The following is a 6000-nucleotide window of genomic DNA, read 5'->3' as shown; positions in this document are numbered from 1 at the left end:
TTAAATTTGTGTCAAGGTATTGTAAAGAAAGAAATTCAACCATTATAGAATATTTTTCAGCCGATGATATTTTTCTTTACGTTATACCAAAAAATTTCTCAAATTTTGCGTAGATGTGAATTGTTCTATTCGGTGAACTTTTACTATTCTGTGTGTAAAATAATAACCACTTTTTCTACTTTACATGTTCGGCAACACACGTGATGATTTCCTTTCACGATTTGGCCAAGACTGTACCAAAACTCAAGTTCGTGCGTGGATGGGTGGATGTAAAGCAGGACACGCACACGATGCAGAGTACCGGTGAAGAAGTTGGTCCATTCTTGAAGTGAAGAAGGCCTCCTATGAAAGGTACTTGAAAAACAATAACGTGATCGCGGCGGGCAACGTCAGCCCGCATATCTCTACGTCTTTCATAACTTGTGGGAAACTATTCTCCAGACATAACAATATAATACACACGATTCCGCGCAATGCACGTAACAAGCAAGTGCTTGAAAACACAGAAAGGCAAGTGAACGCACAACGTGTAATTTATTCCAAATTTCATTTCTTTTATCTCACAATCCTTCAGTCTCGAATCATCTATTACGGGTAGGATTTGATATTTTCTTAACTTACGGAAAGTCGGCGTGTGTTGTGCCAGAAATCGAACAGATGCCACGGATATTCAGGTGAGTATTTAGAAATATATTTCAAAAGATCGTTTCAATTTGAGGTAAGAATTGCGTATTGAAGGGAGGATTTACTGCGGTAGGAAAAAAAGTAATCAGAATCGTCCATGTTGCTGAGAAAAATTATCCAGCTATGGTTACAATTCATTATCATTTTTATTTTTCACCATAACTAAAAGACATAGTTTTGGGTACAAAATGAAAATTAGTTTTGTAACTGTTACCAGGAAGTCTAATATCTCTTACTATTCTTTCTCATTACGATCACCGTTGCTATATTTTCTTGCAACTGTTGCGAAAATTTAATGCTTGTGCAACAGTAAATTGACGTTAAAGCCTTGTTTAACTAAAAAAGTAGAGTAAACCTCACAAACTGATTTTGGGTTGCAATTACCAAAATAGGATCGACAATAGCGCAAAATGTTTACGCATACCTCGTTTTTCGTAATTCCAACGATATTCAAACAGTTTTTTTAACGACACCTGTTTTACTCAATTTTTCTAGTTACTGTAACAAATGAAATTTTTCTCAGTGTTATTGAAGAAAATTTTGGGCTCGCTTTGGGTGGATAAATATAGGTGGGCACCCAGGGCGTAACGGGGGCCATGTACCTTTGTGTATATATATATTATAATACATAAAGTGTAGGTACATTTGCACATAGGTATAAATGTAGACGCTTATCGCTCGCTGCAGGGTGAAACGTCTAATGGCGGTGGTGGCCGGGTTTCACTTGACAGCGAGCGACGGATCACTTAACGTGATTACGTCACACCAGCCCTCCGAATGCTTGCGTTTCCGAGGTGCAGGGTGAGGAGAGGAGTGAATATGAGAGTTCCGCCCCTCTCGGCACTCGGCGATGCCCTCAAAAGTGACAAATTATCACCCACCTTCACATTTCTTCACCCCCTTCAACCCCGGGCTATGTCTTCGCGGATAAAATATGGACTTTCAAATCTGACCGATAAGGTCGCGGCTCTTCCTTATCCATTCTGAGGGTGGCAGAAAATACCGCGATGCATTTCATTAGGAAACTCGATTTTCGTCTCGGATTTTATTATCTACCAACTTAGCGCAACGAAATAAAAGTCTTGAAACTAACGCGGGATTATCCGTGCCGTTATATTCAATTGATTCGCTCAAATGTACGGTCAGCTGATTGCACAGTGCGTCGCCATATTGCTTTGGCAACATCAATACTTCTGATTCCAATTGTAGAAGTTGATTTCCCGTTGGTCTCGTCTCCCCTTCAGTATCCTTCCGTTTGAATTGAATTCTCCATGATGGTATTTTCACTATTTTGTGCATAAAGTTTCTCAGACCTACCGAGCTTAGGGTGAAAAATCTTTCGAATAAAGAGAAGCGTATGCAATTCTTTGGTAAAAGTGTTTGCCTTTCTCATACGGCGTGCACTCGATTGAGGATCTTTTGGGATAACCCGAAACGTGTTTGCGGCAAACAAACGTGATTCGAAAGCGACAAGGAAGATCAAAGATCGATTCGAGGCTCCCACTATAACCCTCGTTGAGTTAGCTGCAGCAGACGATGGACGAAACGATTGACGAACAATCGTCGAAACACGTTTAGCGATTGTCATACGAGAGGTTTAAGCCCCGTGTGGGATCACGCATAAGGCACACTGCACGGTGACATTTTCCGGCTCGGTTTTTGTTTGCTCGAGCACAAATGAACGAGCCAGATAGTATTATGTGTGACTGAATGGGACCCGCGAGCATTCAATGTTTTATCGAGGATCTCTGATGCTCGCTGAATGCCTCCGGGGAATATTGTCCGTTTACGGACAGCGAGGCAGGCTGATCCTGCGGGAGTCTGGACTTGCAGAGGTGAAGAGCAGGTACAGGTGGTACGACGTCTCCGTCTCTTTTAGTTTGTGATTTTTTTTTTTCATTTTATTATTCTTCTTCCTACTTCTAAGTTTTCTTTTCATTTTTATTTACTCGTCAAGAGAAAGCAACAAAAAAAAGCACCCCCTATTTGTGTAAGCTGTAGGCATCTTCGTCTCTGGTGATTATTCTGTTGGGTTAAAAAATTTTAAAAGCAAAATAACCAAAAAATCGGTAAGAATTTTTTTTCGTAAATTCAGCACCGTTTATCAGCTGCACGAAAATTACCGCCTTTGCCGAACTGATAACTTGCCGCTAGACTTGGAATATGTTAATTAAAAGACACCGGAATCAACCCCCTGGTAACGATAACTGGTGTACAAGTAATTCAGTTTTCGTTTCGTTTGTTCATAGAATTGTACAAAAATTGTAGCTCTTGCATCAATTTTTAGCGGTAATAATTCCTCCAAAGCAGCGTGGTGAAAAGTCTCTTCCCATTTGTTCAGGCAATTTCGAAATTGAATTTCGACCTCTTACTCGTACCCCTTTCCGACGGAGTGAATCGAATATCAGACAGGAGGATTAGAGTGAAGAGATCGCGTTAAAGCGTCGTCAAAATCCTTGCTCGAGGGCTGATAAATAGATGCTTAGAATGTGGATCGAGGCACGTGTGTAAAGTCCGCAATAAGAGACGTGCGCAAGCGGGAGTTCCGCCGTATCGCCATTTTAAATTTGGGGTTGCAGAGTTGCGGACTTGCGACCTGGAAATAGAGATAATAGAAAACCCTCGGCTTTCTCATTGTTCACGGACCGACGAACCCGGTCGTCACTTTAAACGTCGCGGGGGTGAATCGCGGGGATTAGGGTTTCAATTATTTGCACAATAAGATGACGCCCCTGCAATATCGAGTGGCGACACGTGCCGGTGTTGACAGTTGCCTACCAGGGATTTCCGCCGTAACAGCTACCGCTCACGTCTCGTCGATGGCGGTGGCTCTTACCGGCAACTTATTTTTCTAGCTTACCGACGGAGCGGTCGCGAGTCGACGGCTGCGTACAATCAGGCGTGTGAAACACCGACATGTATAAAATTTTGAACGCCGCGCCGTTTCTTTCGTTCATCTTCCAAGCCATTTGAACATTCCTTTGTTTTTAAATCGATATCGAAAAATATATGATATTTTTTTTTACAAGTGTTTAAAAAGGACGGAGAATTTAACAAATTACTTTTGTTTGATTATGCAAAACAAAATATAACCCAAGATTCCTATCGTCATCCGATTGAGGCTCCTGTTCCAGTGAATCGTAGGCGCTGATAATTGAAATCAAGTTATTAATTTTTCAACTTTTTGCTAGAGTAAAAAATTGTAACTCATTCATTTCCGTGAAAGGCGACCATCGAAGGAATTCGATAGGTATTAACCTCGAATATAGATGGGCAAAGTAACTGGTTGACATTTGAAAACTATTGATCATATGAAGTTCGATTTCTGCTATAATATAGATAATTTTTTTCGTACCTTACACCTTTTATAATCCCACGTGCTTCTTTAACTTAAAGAATTTTTTCAACGGCGTCGATTTGCATTGACTTAATCGTGACGAATTATTGTGGCTAATTAACGACCTTTGTCTCTGGCGGATTCACCAGATCTAATTAAGGATGTATAAATCGATGTAACGTGCGTCGATGCAATGTATCCATATAGTTCTTACAGATGTACTTGGACGATTTTTCACTGTCAGTCCGCTTTTTTCGACTCAATCTTTTTTACCTCCCTTTTCATCGGTGTTTGTGTATTTGTTTTTCACTCTTTCCAAGGCGTGATCGGATTTTGCAACAGGTTTCATCGGCCTTGTCTGACAGGTGAAGAAACTGCAGAAATGTCGAGTGGCCGTTGACTCCATAAAACGAACGCAGCGTCCTCGGCGTGTGTGCCCTAATCTAATTTAAGGTATCTGAGAGAAGGAGGCAGGGGAATAATATGGGCTTCGATGGGGGAATCTGGTGGCTGACGAGTGTCAAATTAGGTCGATCAATCCGAGCAATAACGCGAGATTAAAGTGGGAAAAATTAATCTCAACAGTGTGCGGATTGAAGAGGCGATAAATATCCCGAGAAGATAAAGTGGGCAGCATCGATATAAACGCGTCTGTAATTCCCGTCGGAATTCAAGCTTATATACATACCGTGCCGTGCAAGACAATATTTTTTGTGCGAATACATATTTTCACGAGACGCTAGTACCACGGGAGATTCCTTCGATGATAAAATTGCAAGCTTATACCAAGTATCTCTTCAACTTCCTGGTCGAACCAGTTCTACATTATTTCTGTTTTGTTTTTTCTTTTCTCTTTTTCATCTTTAAGCTTGTCTTCGATTACCATATCCATGTATTATTTATTGACTGAGCCGTGGGTCGATTTTGTATTATCGTTTTATCCCGAGCGCATATTATCACGTGCCAACGAGTCGTGCCCGCGTCGTTTACGTCGTGCCCAAATTTACTTGGGCTTCCGAATATTATCGCCGAATGCGCGAATTTATTGAAAGGAAAATTGAATCGAAATCGCACGACCGCTCGGACAAATTAAAGCCGAATATCACGCGAGTAACCAGAATTTACTTCGTACGTTTTTACTGTTTTTATTTCAACGTAGTCACATTTTCCTGTTTTTGCAATATTATACTTTCCTGTAATTTTCTAACCATGAAAATAATTTCACGACGCAATATTGACCCAATTGGTGCTAATAAATAGACTGCAAAACCGCCCTATCACTATTGCAATTTGCGGCAGTAAATAATATCCTGCGTCATGTTTTCTACGGCAAGACTCCGGCACTATTTGTGACAAAAGATCTTACTCCTAGTAATATAGCGATCGATAGCCGGTACGTATAGTTCTGCGATATAATTACGAAATCGTAAATTCGAGCAAACCACAGCGCAAGAGAACGCAGACTCGGTGTTCTTATGGGTTAATTACAAAGCAGGCGAACCTGTTGCTCTGAATATGGAAGGCACAAGTCTGCTATATGCAGGTCTTTTGTAAAACATGCAAAAAACATTGCCAAATAGTCTTAATTACGTAGTTGCCTACTATGCGCTTCGTTACGAGCATAAGTAATATTCCGCTAAATATATCCGATTATAATCTAATATCGGGACTAATTCGACACGACAGTTGCGTGAATATACAGGATAATCAATTAATAACTATCGGTGATCAAAGGTCAGGTTGTAAACGGCTTTCGCTTCGTCGAGATATCGCCTTCTTGTTGTACGTTTTATTCGAGATCGTAAAGACGCTCGAATTGGCGGGAAATATTAATAAACGAGCAAATGGATACTTTGGGATATATATTCAGCGTCGTTTAACCCCTCATTTTTAAAAGTGCCGGTAAATTACGATACTTCTTCTCCGTCGTGGGTTTTTATTTTTTTGTTTGCTTTTTATTTGCCATTCGAGGTCCTGGA

The sequence above is a fragment of the Neodiprion lecontei genome, chromosome 1, assembly GCF_021901455.1.
Source record: "Neodiprion lecontei isolate iyNeoLeco1 chromosome 1, iyNeoLeco1.1, whole genome shotgun sequence".
Lineage (NCBI taxonomy): Eukaryota > Metazoa > Arthropoda > Insecta > Hymenoptera > Diprionidae > Neodiprion > Neodiprion lecontei.
Note: the sequence above shows the minus strand (reverse complement) of the source record.